Here is a 16,258-nt window from a genome sequence, read left to right as displayed (position 1 = left end):
ATCAATTCCACGGCCAATTTTTGTGTCATCAGCAAATTTCCCAAACATAGCTCCCACATTTAATTCCAAATAATTAATTTTTTTTTTGAAGAGATACAGCACTGAAACAGGCCCTGCGGCCCACCGAGTCTGTGCCGACCATCAACCATCCATGTTATACGAATCCTACACTAATTCCATATTCCTACCACATCCCCACCAGTCCCTATATTTCCCTACCACCTTCGTAGGGACAATTTATAATGGCCAATTAACCTATCAACCAGCAAGTCTTCGGCATGTGGGAGGAAACTGGAGCACCCAGAGGAAACCCACACAGACACAGGGAGAACTTGCATACTCCACACAGGCAGTACCCAGAATTGAACCCGGGTCGCTGGAGCTGTGAGGCTGCGGTGCTAACCGCTGCGCCACTGTGCTGCCCGTGTGGTAATATACACCACAAACAGCAAGCGACCCAACACTGAGCCCTGTGGAACGCCACTGAAAACTGCTTTCCATTCGCAAAAACATCCGTTGACTACTCTCCTTTGTTTCCTGTCACTGAGTCAATTTTGGATCCAACCTGCCACATTCCCCTGTATCCCATGGGCTTTCATTTTATTGACCAGACTGCCATGTGGGACCTTATCAAATGCCTTACTAAAATCCATGTAAACCACATCCACCGCACTATCCTCATCAATGTTCCTTGTTACTTCCACAAAAAACTCAATAAAGTTAGTGAGACATGACCTTCCCTTAACAAATCCATGCTGACTATCCCTGATTAATCCGTGCCTTTCGAAGTGGTAGTTTATCCTGTCCCTCAGAATTGATTCGAATAATTTACCCACCACTGAGGTCAGACTTACCACATCCTTTTAAAATAATAGTACAACGTTCGCAGACCTCCAATCCTCCGGCACCTCCCCCATATCCAGTGAGGATTTGAAGATGATCCTCAGCGCATCCACTATTTACTCCCTGGCTTCCTTTAACAACCTCAGATGCAAACCATCTGGCCCGGGTGATTTATTCATTTCAAGGATGTCAGACCCTCTAGTACTTCCACTCTCATTATGCTTATCGTATCTAATATTTCACACTCCTCTTCTTTTACTACAATGTCTGCATCATCCCTCTCCTTTGTGAAGGCAGAGACAAAAAACTCATTAAGAACCCCGCCCACATCTTCTGGATCCACACAGATGTTCCCTTGTACATCTCTGATAGGCCATACCCTTTCCTTAGTTATCCTCTTGCTCTTAATGGACTGATAAAACATCCTTGGGTTTCCTTCAAGTAGTTGTATCCAGTCCACATCCACCAAATCACCTCTCAGTTTTGTAAAATTTGCCTTCCCCCAATTTAGAACTTTTACTTTTCGAGCTGCCCTGCCATTACTAAGCTTCACAAACTCATTATTGCTCGTGTAATAAGTGTAATAAGTAGAATAATTTACCAGTTACTCACCGATCAGCTTCTTCCCCTGTACCATGGAGGCTGAAAAGGCAGAAGAGACCAAAGAGCACCTCTTTCCCCTAGTCAGTGAGGTCCCTCACACATCAACTCACAGCTTTACACTCTGTCCAAACAGCACTTTCTAATTAGTAATTATTCATAAATTACACTAACTAAAACATTAGTAACCTGACCAATTACAAGGTCGCTATTTGAGGGTTTTGAAACAAAGAGCTTTTTTCACTATCCCAAAGGCTCTTTTCAGATCCACCCACAGTATCTGAAAGGGCTTATTACTGTCTGAAGTCTGCTGTACCCACACCTCTGTCTATCCCTCTTCATCCAGAACAACCAGTGATATCTTCCATTCCTTTCACCATCATGTGTTTAACTCGCTTCTCCTTATAGACAGTCAGATATCAATGTAATAATGAAATGATCTGTGTCAGTGCTGGCCATTTCCCTGTCCTGATTTCAGACCCCACCCTGGACACTTGTTTCCCATTCCAGGACCTTCTTGTATTAATATTCAGCACCACCTGTCAGTCAGAAACTTGTCTCAATGAACCGATCCTTTTACTGAACTTCCAACTGCTGCTGTCTATTTCTCGAGGGAAAGAGCTGCTCACTGTGTAAGGATGTGAGGGGAATGTAACCCGGCTGCTGGTGAGAAGGTCCCGTCTTCTCAATCAAAAGCCTTTTATTTTATTACAGTGATTCCCAGATTCCCAGCTGGTCTGTTGAGGATTTTGTTTTCACAGAAATATCTTGTTAAATACAAATCTGATTCCAACATGTCAGTAACAGGCCAGAATTGGAACCTTTTAAAAGGATGAAGCAACTATTTCAGTGGCTTCTCACTGTCCCCCTGAAGCCTGTGTGAAGGGGAATTACCAATAGTCTGTAATTTATTACTTCCACACCGAGTTTGAGTTATTTGTCGCGTGAAAGATTGCTGAACGGAGTCTTTTACTGTCAGTTACGGATGAGAAGTTGACAAAAATTGGCAAAATAAAGCTGTTCATAAAATAGCACCAGCAATTTGAGTCGGTAAAAGCAAAATTGTGTTTTAAAAGTTTATTTAAACCGCTACAGGAAAATAGATTTTTATGTACTTTTCCAGTCGATCACTTCTTTTCCACAGTGAAATTGGCGGCTTTCACAAATTCAAATATTGTGCCAGGTTGACAGGTTCAACCAATGATTTTTTGTATTTTGTGCTTCGAGATTCTCAGATTGAATCATTCATGTAAGCTAAAGGCTGTGTGGCCTAATGGATAAGGCGTCTGACTTCGGTATATTCTATGATGTTATCAGAAGATTGCGGGTTCGAGTCCTGCCACGGTCATTTTGACCCAAAGCGATTATGCAGGATTTTGGGGATTGAGTCGGGGACTGAAAAGATTGGAAACCCGACATGGACTTAATGGGGCGAATGGCCTCCTCATGTGCTGTCACTGCCTTTTTGAGAAGAGGGTGAACAATCAGAAGTGGGCTGGGGTTACAGCGGGTCCAAACTGCAGGAATTCCAGGTCCCTGAATGACTGAGCTGAAACTGATCAGTTTCACTGCAGGAAACACCGTCTCGGGGGAAATAACATCACAAATAATTCCATTTGACTAATTATTCAATAATAAAACAATGGGCAGATGTGAAGGTGCGATGTTACTTTTCACTGTGAGGGGAGAATCCGCCATCTGGGTAAATCAGCAACTTTATAACATCGTCTGTACGTTTAGAAAAGAAACGATGAAAACTCTCCCCATAACCCTGGTGCGGTGGAAAGGCTCAATTCAGAGATTGGAATATAACGAGAGCACAACATAAATCATTAACTGATATTTCCGGCATAAAACACACCCCAGCTCCCGTTCCCATGTCACTGCTGTCCCTATGAGGCGGTGGGTGACTCTGAAAAGAGACTTTGTTTTGTGTTTCTGCAGGAAAACCACAAAGATCCTCCCAGGCAGTGAAACTCATCTTCCCAGAATCTCCATACCAGATTGAAACAGAAAACACAAAGACAGTGAGAAAGTTCCAGAGAGTTACTGAGCATTAAAACCAATGAAATAAACCAATTCTAGAGAGATGTTGGTGCAGTTTTTTCAGAGCGATTGTGGGTGGCTCTTAAAAGAGCTGTTGTGTTTCGAGTGTTTTCACTACATGGTGGAGTTTTCCTTGGAGTTGATGTACTTGGTCACTCACTTTGTCCCTTCTCCCATTCCGAGCGCTTTCTTGGGTGGAAATATTTATTCAGGCAGTTTCAACAGCTCAGAGCCGACATTGAGTCAGAAACCATAAATGGGAGTACGGGACACAGACAAGGAATTTACGCTGGACCTTTAGAAATCTCACTGGTTATAGGCCTCAGTTCGAGCGTAGTGTCTAATTCCATGCTCCACACTTTAGCAGGAATGTCAAGGCCTTAGAGAGGGTGCAGAGGAGATTTACTGGAATGGTATCAGAAATGCAGGAATTCAGCTAATGTGGAAAGAATAGGGGTCTGGGGTGTGTGAAGCTGGGGTCCTTCTTCTTAGAGCTGAATGGCAGTTAATAGTTGCGTTCAACATTGTGAAGAGTTTTTATAAGAATAAAGAAGTTTGACTGCAATTAGACAGAGCCTTGTTGAGATCACACATTATGGGCAGCACAGTGGCGCAGTGGTTAGCACCGCAGCCTCACAGCTCCAACAACCCGGGTTCAATTCTGGTACTGCCTAGGTGGAGTTTGCAAGTTCTCCCTGTGTCTGTGTGGGTTTCTTCCCACAAGCCAAAAGACTTGTTGGTAGGTAAACTGGCCATGATAAATTGTCCCTGGTTTAGGTAGGTGGGAGGGAAATATAGGGTCGGTGGGGATGTGGTAGGAATATGGGATTAGTGTCGGATTAGTATAAATGGGTGGTTGTTGGTCGGCACAGACTCAGTGGGCCGAAGGGCCTTTTTCAGTGCTGTATCTCTCTGTGACTCTAGAGATTAGATTAGATTAGATTAGATTAGAGATACAGCACTGAAACAGGCCCTTCGGCCCACCGAGTCTGTGCCGAACATCAACCACCCATTTATACTAATCCTACACTAATCCCATATTCCAACCAAACATCCCCACCTGTCCCTATGTTTCCCTACCACCTACCTATACTAGTGACAATTTATCATGGCCAATGTGGATGCTCGTTGGGTATATCCAAGAGAGAGATCGATAGGTTTTTGGATACTAAGGGAATCAAGGGATCTGTGCTAGTGTGGCAAGATGGAGTTGATGCAGGAAATCAGCTGTGATCTTATTGAATGGCAGAGCTATTTCGATGGGCCGAATGGCCCACTCCTATTTTTTATGTAACGTTCCATTCCTCTCAGGGAATATTTTATTTTCAAAAAGAGAAATACTGCACACACTGGAAATCTGAATAATAACAGAAGATTCTGGAAACACTCAGCAGTTCCAGCTGTATCTGTGTAGAGAGGAAGGTAGGAGCAATGTTTCAGGTCTATAGAAGGGTCACAGAACTGGACCATTAACCCGAGCTTCTCTTCTCCACAGTTGTTTCCGGACTGGCTGAGTGTTTTCAGTATTTTAGGCTTTTTCTTTCTGTATTTTATCCATTTCCCACTTGACTATTTGCTGTGAAACTTTCAGCGTTGTGCTCAATTCCTGGTGTCGTTGTGTTTCCTTTATTTGAAGTAATGTAAATAGTATCCTGAAATGAATTTGCCAAATGGTTGGGCAAATTGTTACAACCAGTTTTGAGCAAGTTTTCCACATGCACAGTGAAGGATTCCTTCACATTTGCGAAGACCATACAGGACTTGCATATCGATAGCAATGCCGTGTCCATGTGTCATTTGACATTGCTAGCCGATTCACCAATGTACCACTTCAGGAAGCCATAGATATTTGCCCTGCAGTGCTATATCATGGTGATCTAGACCCGTCACCATTGTGTGAATCAGTATTCATTGAACTTATGAACTCGGCAACTTGCACAGTTGGGTTCAGTTTTATTGACACCATGTATCGCTGGTGTTGCCATGGGATCACCTCTAGGCCCAGCTCTCACAAACATCTTTGTTGGATTCCATGACAAACCTGTTTTTAAGGGAATGACACCTAACCTCCGACCTCTTGCATATTTCCAATATGTAGATGATACGTTTGCTAAATTTGAATCCGCAGCTGCATGAAATAATTTCCTTGCACGTATTCATGGGCTCCATCCTACACTCAAATTCACCTTTGGAATGGAGCAGTCAAATGAGTTCCCTTTCCTTGATGTACTAGTTGAGAAATCTGCTAAGGGGTTTTCTACCACGGTCTACCGCAAACCTACCTTCACTGGTCAATACACGCGTTAGGATTATTACAGTTCCACGCGCTATAAGATTGGTCTTATCGACAACCTCATAAATAGGGCTGAGCCATTTGCTCACCATGCAAGCTTGATGCTGAAATAGGGTGAATCAAAGACATCCTGCATTACAATGGCTACACTGATCAGATCATTTCTCACTGTGTATCGCACAAACCTATAAACGGGCTGAAGGACGTCATTTTGAGCCCTGAAAAGTGCCCAGTCTCCCTCAAATTACCCTGGAAGGGTAATATATCCCCAGTATTTGAGTAACAGGTGAAGCGAGCTGTTTCCTGCTGTTACTATGCAGGAGCAACAAGTGTGGTGTTCGCCACTAACAGGATGCAGCTGTCAAGCAAAAGAGACGTCCTGCCTATCACACAAATAAGTAACGTGATATATGAATTTTAATACTAGTGTGATGCTAGGTTTCTAGACCGTACATCCCAAAACTGGTGGATTGTATCAAATAACATGTCCCTTCCGCTGTTCGCAATGGGCCCTACCCAACCAACCCGTGCTTGCAAAACTCAAAACACAGTATCCAACATGAGATGTGATTCCACAATAGGACAACATTTGCTAAATAATTCTCAGTGTGCTAAGAATTACACTGACAACCGATTTAAGACTGTCAGTTGGGTTCGCAGTGTGGTGCACTGGTGTGTACTGTAAACTACATGTATTAATACACAGGGCCCTGTTATTTGCAGACAGAAAGAACATGCACACATGTTGTGCCAGTTTCAGCTAAACAAAATAAGTGACAGCCATTCACTGGCTCATTCCACAGGGCAATGGCTTGACCAATCAGAGTCAGGCTGCCTGGTTTAAATTTCAAACAAAGCTGGGCAGTTATCTGTCAGTTACCATAAACTGATGCATTCTGAATGGCAATGCCTCGACCAATCAGAGTTCACTTGCCAACCAATCAGCACTCTCTTCTCATACAGAAGAAAGTTGTTGTTTTCCCTTAAATTGGTATTCTTGTGGATTGCCCTGCTGAGTGCAAGACGAAAAGAACTGGCTACCAAAGTTTGGACAACATGTCACTATTTTCACGAAATGATTACTTTTATTTTCAATATAAAAATATAAAGCAATATGAGTGTAACATTTACAGACAAATTCTATTTCCTCACATTGCCTGATTCTTTCACACTGACAGACTATGTGAACTACTGTCCCGATTTTGCAGTTCTCACTTCCAGTTAGCAAATGTCAGCAATCTGTGATACAGTGCAGTTTACAGACCAGACCGTCAATCACAACATGCAATAATTGTTCAGCTTATGTTGGACTGGTGGGATTTAGAAATACTAGGAATTGAGATGAGCTGTTATTGTATTTAATTATTTGTTTCATGGGATGTGGACGTCGCCAGCCAGGCCAGCATTAATCGTCCATCCCTAATTGCCCATGAGAAGGTGGTGGTGAGCTTCCTTCTTGAACCACTACAGTCCATGTGGGGTAGGTACACCCACAGTGCTATTAGGAAGGGAGTTCCAGGATTTTTACCCAGCGACAGTGAAGGAAGTAATGGCGATATAGTTCCAAGTCAGGATGATGTGTAGCTTGGAGGAGAACTTTCAGGTGGTGGTATTCCCATGCATCTGCTGCCCTTGTCCTTCTAGGCAGTAGAGGATGCAGGTTTGGAAGGTGCTGCCTGAGTAGCCTTGGTGCATTGTTGCAGTGCATCTTGTAGATGGTACACACTGCTGCCACTGTACGTCAGTGGTGAAGGGAGTGAATGTTGTGGACGGGGGGCCAATCAAGCGTGTTGCTTTGTCCTGGATCGTGTCGAGCTTCTTGAATGTTGTTGGAGCTGCACCCATCCGGGCAAGTGGATAGTATTCCATCACACTCCAGACTTGTGCCTTGTAAATGGTGGACAGGCTTGGGGAGTCAGGAGGTTAGTTACTCACTGCATGATTCCTATCCTCTGACCAGCTCATGTAGTCACACTATTTATAAGGCTACTCCAGTTCAGTTTCTGGTCAATGGGAACCCCCAGGAAGTTGATAGTGGGGGATTCAGTGATCGTAATGCCGTTGAATGTCAATGGGAGATCGTTAGATTCTCTCTTGTTCGAGATGGTCATTGCCTGGCACTTGTGTGGCGCGAATGTTACTTGCCACTTATCAGCCCAAGCCTGGATATTGTCCAGGTCTTGCTGCATTTCTACATCGACTGCTTCACTATCTGAGGAGTCGCGAATGGTGCTAAATTTTGCAATCATCAGTGAACATCCCCACTTCTGACCTTATGATTGAAGGAAGGTCACTGATGAAGTAGTGAAGAAGGTTGGGCCGAGGATACTACCCTGAGGAACTCCAGCAGTAATGTCCTGGAGCTGAGATGACTGACTTCCAACAATCACAACCATTTTCCTTTGTGCTAGGTACGATTCCAACCAGTGGAGAGTTTTCCTCTTGATTCCCATTGACTCCAGTTTTGCTCTGGCTCCTTGATGCCATACTCAGTCAAATGCTACCTTGATGTCAAGGGCAGACACTCTCACCTCACCTCTTGAGTTCAGCTCTTTTGTCCTTGTTTGAACCAAGGCTGTAATGAGGTCAGGAGCTGAATGGCCCTGGCGGAACCCAACTGAGCGTCACTGAACAGGTTATTGCAAAGCAAGTGCCCCGTCGATGACATCTTCCATCACTACACTGCTGATTGAGAGTAGACTGATGAGGCAGCAATTGGCTGGGTTGGAATTGTCCTGCTATTTGTGTACAGGACATACCTGGGCAATTTTCCACATTGCCGGGTAGATGCCAGTATTGTACCTGTACTGGAACAGCTTGGCGAGGGGCGCGGCACGTTCTGGAGCACAGGTCTTCAGTACTATTGCTGGAATATTGTCAGGGCACGTAGCCTTTGCTGTATCCAGTGCGTTCAGTCGTATCTTGATCAAACATTGAGTGAATCGAATTGGCTGAAGACTGGCATCTGTGATGCTGGGGACTTCAGAAGGAGGCCGAGATGGATCATCAACCCAGCACTTCTGGCTGCAGATTGTTTCAAATTCTCCATCCTTGTCTTTTGCACTGATGTGATGGGCTCCCCCATCATTGAGGTTGGGGATATTTGTGGAGCCACCTCCTCCTGTTGGTTGTTTAATTGTCCACCACCATTCATCATTGGATGTGGCAGGGTGTAGATCTGATCCGTTGGTTGTGGGATCACTTAGCCCTGTCTATTACATGCTGCTTCTGCTGTTTGGCAGGCAAGTAGTCCTGGGCTGTAGCTTCATCAGGCTGACGCCTCATTTCAAGGTATGCCTGGTGCTGCTCCTGGCATGCCCTCCTGCACTCTTCATTGAATTAGGGTTGATCCCCCAGCTTGTTGGCAATGTTAGAGTGGGGGAATATGCCGGGCCATGAGGTTATAGAATGTGGTTGACTACAATTCTGCTGCTGCTAATGGTCCACAGTACCTCATGGATGCCCAGTTATACATTGCTAGATCTGTTCAAACTCTATCCCATTTAGCACAGTGGAAGTGGCACACAACACGATAGAGGGTATCCTCAATGTGAAGACAGGACTTCATCTCCACAAGGACTGAGCAGTGGTCACTCCGAACCAATACTGTCATAGACAGATGATCTGCGGCAGGCAGATTGGTGAGGCTGAGGTCAAGCATATTTTTCCCTCTTGTTAGTTCCCTCACCACCTACCGCAGACCCAATCGAGCAGCTATGTCCGTTAGGACTCGGCCAGCATGGTCAGTAGTGGTGCTACCGAGCCACTCACTGTGATAGACATTGAAATCCCCCAGCCAGACTACATTCTGGACCCTTGCCACCCTCAGTGCACCCTCCAAGTGGTGTTCATCAGTCTCTCGCTGTCTCTTGCTCGTTTGCTCAGTACCTTTCTCTGTCTGTTCCTTTCTGGGTCCGAATTATCTCTACCCGGTTTTCTGTGTGTCTTTCTCTGCCTGCCTCATTGTCGGTGCTGTTACTCTGTGTCCTTGTGTCATTGTGCAGTGAGGGTGAGTCCGTCAGCACGTGTGTTGCTGAGTCCGGGATTCTTGAGAAATCCGACTCCAATCCTATTTTTAGAAAAACATTGGGGAAATGAACATATTTCACTAACGGGCAGCTAAAATTTAAAACAGCAGTTAGCAGAGTGGCGCAGCGGAAGTGTGCTGGGTCCATAACCCAGAGGTCGATGGATCGAAGCCATTCTCTACTATTTATGCTTCGTAACAATGCAAACTGTTCAATTTCAAAACATCAAGTATTTCCCCAAAATAACAAGATGCTTCCAAAAGCACTCTATTGCAATCAGCTTCTTCCTTCTACTGAACACATCAATCAGTAACAACTCACTTTTGCTCACACGAACACAAGCTGCAAACACGGACCAGCCGAGTCTCTCCCACTTTGTCAACCCCTTCCTGCAGAGCCTCCTCTCCACCACCAGATGGTGATGTTGGCCACAATAAAACCAGGACAAATGGTCACAGTGAGGAGACGGTCAGTAACAGAAAGTAAAACAATAACAGGGAAAACCATTACACAACAACAGGGTACATCTTTACACAACAGAAAACATATTTACACACCAGGAAATACCTTTAGACAACAGGGAGAACACAATCATACAAATGCCTTGTTTCTCCGTCTCAGTCTCGTTGTCTCTCTCTCTGTCCCTCAGTTTTGCTTCCTCACAGTCGATTGGTTTTCTGTGTGTTTTTCTCTCTGTCCCGTTGTCGATGGTGTTACTCAGCGTCCTTGTAACATTGTGTAGCCAGGCTGAGCCTCCCAACACCTGTATTGCTGTAATAAAAACAGAAAATGCTGGAAATGCTCTGTAGGTCTGGCAGCATCTGTGGAGAAAGAAACAGTTAACAGTTCAGATCTGTTTCCTTCGCTCACAGTAACTTTGTTCTCTCTCCACAGATGCCGCCAGACCTGCTGACTATTTCAAGCATTTTCTGTTTATGTTTCAGATTTCCAGCATCTGCAGTATTTTGCTTTTGTACGTGTGTTGCTATGTCTGGGACTGTTTGAGTGCAATGCTATTGCTTTATAAACAGCGTTGAAACAAACATTTATCTCGCTAACACACCTCACTAATACACAGCTGGATATAAACAGCAGCCTGCAGCAGAGGGCGCAGTGGAAGGTTATTAACACAAATAATTCACCAACACTATATTTACTGCTATCCCCAATCACACCACGCTTCGTCTTAACATGTTTTATTCTTTATTTGCATCAACATCTTCCTTCCAGTAAACACTTCAATTTGGAACACAGCTTTCAAATCACCTTTATTCACAAACCCCAACACACACCAGCCCAGACTTTCCCCTTCTTGTCAACCCATTCCTGCATCACTGCCTCTCCATCAACAGTTGTTGCTAGTATCATACAATCATAGAATGGCTGCAGCACAGAAGGAGGCCATTCAGCCTGTCGAACCCGTGATGGCTCTCTGTTAGAGCACTAAAATAAAAGCAAAATACTGCGGATGCTGGAAATCTGAAACAAAAACAAGAAATGCTGGATTCACTCAGCAGGTGTGGCAGCATCTGTGGAAGGGTCACTGGCCCGAAACGTTAACTCTGCTTCTCTTTCCACAGATGCTGCCAGACCTGCTGAGTGAATCCAGCATTTCTTGTTTTTGTCTCTGTTACAGCAACTCACCTCATTTCACTCCCCAGTCAGTTCAATTTTGGAGGTGGGAAAACTTCTCGAAAGAATAATTCGGGACAAAATTAATAGTCCCATGGACAAATGTGGGTTAATTCAAGAAAGCCAGCATGGGATTTCTTAAGGGAAAATCATGTTTAACTGTCCTGCTGGAGTTTTTTGATGAGGTAACAGAGAGGGTTGATGAGGGCAATGCTGTTGTTGTGGTCCACATGGACTTTCAAAAGGTCTGGCAGCATCTGAAAGGTCACTGACCTGAAACGTTAACGTTGCTTCTCTCTGTACAGATGCTGCCTGACCTGCTGAGTATTTCCAGCATTTCTTGTTTTCATTATGGCACTAGTTCCCTTTTCAAACTTACAGAATTAACCACAATAGTGTACTCTGAGATTCAAGTTAAATATCAGCCCAATATTTACACACATTATGAGTTTATAAGTTTCAGTATTAATTCCCATAGTGCATCCTGACATATACATTAGATATAACATAACATAAGAACAGAAGAAATAGGAGCAGGAGTAGGCCATTCGGCCCCTCAAGCCTGCCCTGCCATTCAGTAAGATCATGGCTGATCTGCCCCAGACCTCAACTCCTCTTTCATGCCAGCTCTTCATAGACCTCAACTCTCCAATATTTCAAAAATCTATTTACATCCTCTTTAAATACTTTCAGTGATTTAGCCTCCAATACTGACTGGGGTAGAGAATTCCAGACATTCACTACCCTCTGAGAGAAGAAATTCCTTTGCATCTCAGTTTAAATGAGTGTCCCCTTATTCTGTAACTATGTCGCCTAGTTTGAGATTCCCCCACTAGTGGAAACATCTTCTCAACATCGACCCTGTTAATAAAAACAAGAAATGCTGGAAATACTCAGCAGGTCTGGCAGCATCTGTGAACAGAGAAGCAGAGTTAATGTTTCAGGTCAGAGACCCTTCTTCACCCTGTTAAGCACCCTCAGAATCTTGTACGTTTCAGAAAGATCACCCCTCATTCTTCTAAACACGAATGAATAACCTGTTTAGCCGTTCTTCATAAGTCAACCCCTTCATCCCAGGAATCAGCTGAGTAAATCGCTTTTGAACTCCTCCAATGCCAGTACATCCTTTCTTAAGTCTAAATCTCAAGTGCGTCATCAGATTGAGAGAATCTGAAAGATAGCATAACCTGAGATACAAACTAAGATTTCAGTTTAAAACTCCCCTGGATTGTGAAACTAAAAGATACAATAGCAATTCAATTTGTATAGACTGTGCTTTGGATCATATTCCAACCCTCATACAGTATCAGACTGGAAGATACTGTAGCAATTCCATTAGTGCAGACTCAGCTCTACATTACAGAGCAGGGAACATATTTAAACAACCGGGAACACTTTTACACAAGACGGATCATATTTACACAACTGAGAAGATCTTTACCCAACAGGGAACCATTTTACACAATAACAGAGAACATCTTTACACAACAGCGAATATAGTTACACAACAGAGAACATATTACACAGCAGGAAATATCTTTAAAAGAACACAGGGAACATCTTTACACAACAGACAACACAATTACATAAGTCATCAGTCTTTCGCTGTCTCTTGCTGGTTTGCACAGGACCTTTCTCAGTCTGTTCCTTTCTGAGTCCTGATAATATCTTCCTGGTTTTCTGTGTGTCTTTCTCTGTCTGTTCCTTTCTGCGTCCGGATAATCTCTTCCTGGTTTTCTGTGTGTCTTTCTCTGTCTGTTCCCTTCTGGGTCCGAATGATCTCTACCCGGTTTTCTGTGTGTCTTTCTCTGCCTGCCTCATTGTCGGTGCTGTTACTCTGTGTCCTTGTGTCATTGGGCAGTGAGGGTGAGTCCGTCAGCACGTGTGTTGCTGAGTCCGGGATTCTTGAGAAATCCGACTCCAATCCTATTTTTATAAAAACATTGGGGAAATGAACATATTTCACTAACAGGCAGCTAAAATTTAAACCAGCAGTTAGCAGAGTGGCGCAGCGGAAGCGTGCTGGGTCGATGGATCGAAACCATTCTCTGCTATTTATGTTTGGTCGGAAGACAAACAGTTCACTTTCAAAACATCAAGTGTTTCCCCATAATAACAAGATGCGCTCGATTGCGATCAGCTTTTTCCTTCTCGTGAACACATCAATCAGTAACAACTCACTTTTGCTCACACGAACACAAGCTGCAAACACGGACCAGCCGAGTCTCTCCCACTTTGTCAACCCCCTTCCTGCAGAGCCTCCTCTCCACCACCAGATGATGATGTTGGCCACAATAAAACCAGGACAAATGGTCACAGTGAGGAGACGGTCAGTGACAGAAAATAAAACAAAAACAGGGAAAACCTTTGCACAACAACAGGGGACATCTTTACACAACAGAAAACATATTTACACAACAGGATATACCGTTACACAACAGGGAGAACACAGTCATACAAATGCCTTGTTTCTCCATCTCAGTTTCGTTGTCTGTCTCTCTCTCTCCGTTCCTCACTTTTATTTCCTCACAGTCTATTAGTTTTCTGTGTGTTTTTCTCTCTGTCCCGTTGTCGATGGTGTCACTCAGCGTCCTTGTAACATTGCGTAGCCAGGCTGAGCCTCCCAACACCTGTGTTATAGAACATAGACCATAGAACAGTACAGCACAGCACAGGCCCTTCGGCCCACGATGTTGTGACGAACCTTTAACCTACTCTAAGATCAAAACTACCTACATACCTTTCATTCTACTATCATCCATGTACCTATCCAAGAGACGCTTAAATGTCCCTAATGTATCTGCTTCTACTACCACCGCTGGCAGTGCATTCCACGCACCCACCACTCTCTGTGTGAAGAACCTACCTCTGACATCTCCCCGAAATCTTCCTCCATCACCTTAAAATTATGCCCCCTGGTGATAGCCCTTTCCACCCTGGGAAAAAGTCTCTGGCTATCCACTCTATCTATGCCTCTCATCATCTTGTACCCCTCTATCAAGTCACCTCTCATCCTTCTTCGTTCCAATGGGAAAAGCCACAGCACGCTCAACCTTTCTTCGGAAGACATGCCCTCCAGTCCAGGCAGCATCTTGATAAATCTCCTCTGCACCCTCTCTAAAGCTTCCACATCCTTCCAATAATGAGACGACCAGAACTGAACACAATATTCCATGTGTGGTCTAACCAGGGCTTTATAGAGCTGCAAAATAACCTCGCGGCTCTTAAACTCAATCCCCCTGTTAATGAAAGCCAACACACCATACGCCTTCTTAACAACCCTATCAAACTTGGGTGGCAACTGTGAGCGATCTATGGACATGGGCCCCAAGATCCCTCTGTTCCTCCACACTACCAAAAATCCTGTCTTTTAGCCTGTATTCTGCATTCAAATTCGACCTTCCAAAATGAATCACTTCACACTTTTCCAGGTTGAACTCCATCTGCCACTTCTCAGCCCAGCTCTGCACCCTGTCAATGTCCCGTTGCAACCTACAACAGCCTTCCACACTATCCACAACTCCAGCAACCTTCGTGTCATCGGCAAACTTGCTAACCCAGACTTCCACATCCTCATCCAAGTCATTTAAAAAAATCACAATGCGCAGAGGTCCCAGAACAGATCCCTGCGGAACACCACTGGTCACCGAGCTCCAGGCTGAATACTTTCCATATACTACCACCCTCTGTCTTCTATGGGCCAGCCAATTCTGTATCCAGACAGCCAACTTTCCCTGTATCCCATGCCTCCTTACTTTCTGAATGAGTCTACCATGGGGAACCTTATCAAACTCCTTGCTAAAATCCATATACACCACATCCACTGCTCTTCCTTCATCGATGTGTTTTGTCACATCTTCAAAGAATTCAATAAGGCTTGTGAGGCATGACCTGCCCCTCACAAAGCCATGCTGACTGTCTCTAATCAAACTATGCTTTTCCAACTAATCATAAATCCTGTCTCTCAGAATCCTCTCCAATAATGTGCCCACTTCCGACATAAGACTGACTGGTCTATAATTCCCAGGGTTATCCCTATTCCCTTTCTTGAACAAGGGAATAACATTTGCCACCCTCCAATCATGTGGTACTACTCCAGTGGACAGTGAGGACGCAAAGATCATCGCCAAAGGCGCGGCAATCTCTTCCCTCGCTTCCCGTAATATCCTTGGGTATATCCCGGCTGGCCCCAGGGACTTATCTGTCCTCATGTCTTTCAAAATTTCCAGCACATCCTCCCTTTTAACATCAACCTGTTCTAGCATATCAGCCTGTTCCACGCTGTCCTCACAAACGTCCAGGTCCCTCTCACTAGTGAATACTGAAGCAAAGTATTCATTTAGGACCTCCCCTACCTCCTCCGACTCCAGGCACAAGTTCCCTCCACTATCCCTGATCGGCCCTTCCCTCACTCTGGCCATCCTCTTGTTCCTCACATAAGTGTAGAACGCATTGGGATTTTCCTTAATCCTACCTGCCAAGACTTTTTCATGTCCCCTTCTAGCTCTCCTAAGTCCATTCTTCAGTTCCTTCCTGGCTACCTTGTAACCCTCTGGAGCCCTGTCTGATCCTTGCTTCCTCAACCTTAAGTAAGCTTCCTTCTTCCTCTTGACTAGCTGTTCCACATTTCTTGTCATCCAAGGTTCCTTCACCCTACCATCCCTTCCTTGCCTCATCGGGACAAACCTATCCAGCAGTCGCAGCAAGTGCTCCCGAAACAACCTCCACATTTCTGTCGTGCATTTCCCTGAGAACATCTGTTCCCAATTTATGCACCCCAGTTCCTGCCTAATAGCATTGTAATTCCCCCTCCCCC

The 16,258-nt window shown here is 44.5% G+C and overlaps 1 non-coding gene across 1 annotated transcript; it reads left to right on the top strand.

The window, feature by feature from the left end:
- Positions 1-2,702: 2,702 nt before the first annotated feature.
- Positions 2,703-2,791, top strand: trnar-ucg (transfer RNA arginine (anticodon UCG)). The gene is given in 2 exon segments: positions 2,703-2,739; positions 2,756-2,791. It is a non-coding gene; the product is annotated as a tRNA-Arg (tRNA).
- Positions 2,792-16,258: the final 13,467 nt, after the last annotated feature.

The sequence above is a fragment of the Heterodontus francisci genome, unplaced genomic scaffold (genome assembly GCF_036365525.1).
Source record: "Heterodontus francisci isolate sHetFra1 unplaced genomic scaffold, sHetFra1.hap1 HAP1_SCAFFOLD_51_2, whole genome shotgun sequence".
NCBI classification, from domain to species: Eukaryota; Metazoa; Chordata; class Chondrichthyes; order Heterodontiformes; family Heterodontidae; genus Heterodontus; species Heterodontus francisci.
Note: the sequence above shows the minus strand (reverse complement) of the source record. Positions and strands in the feature narration are given on the sequence as shown.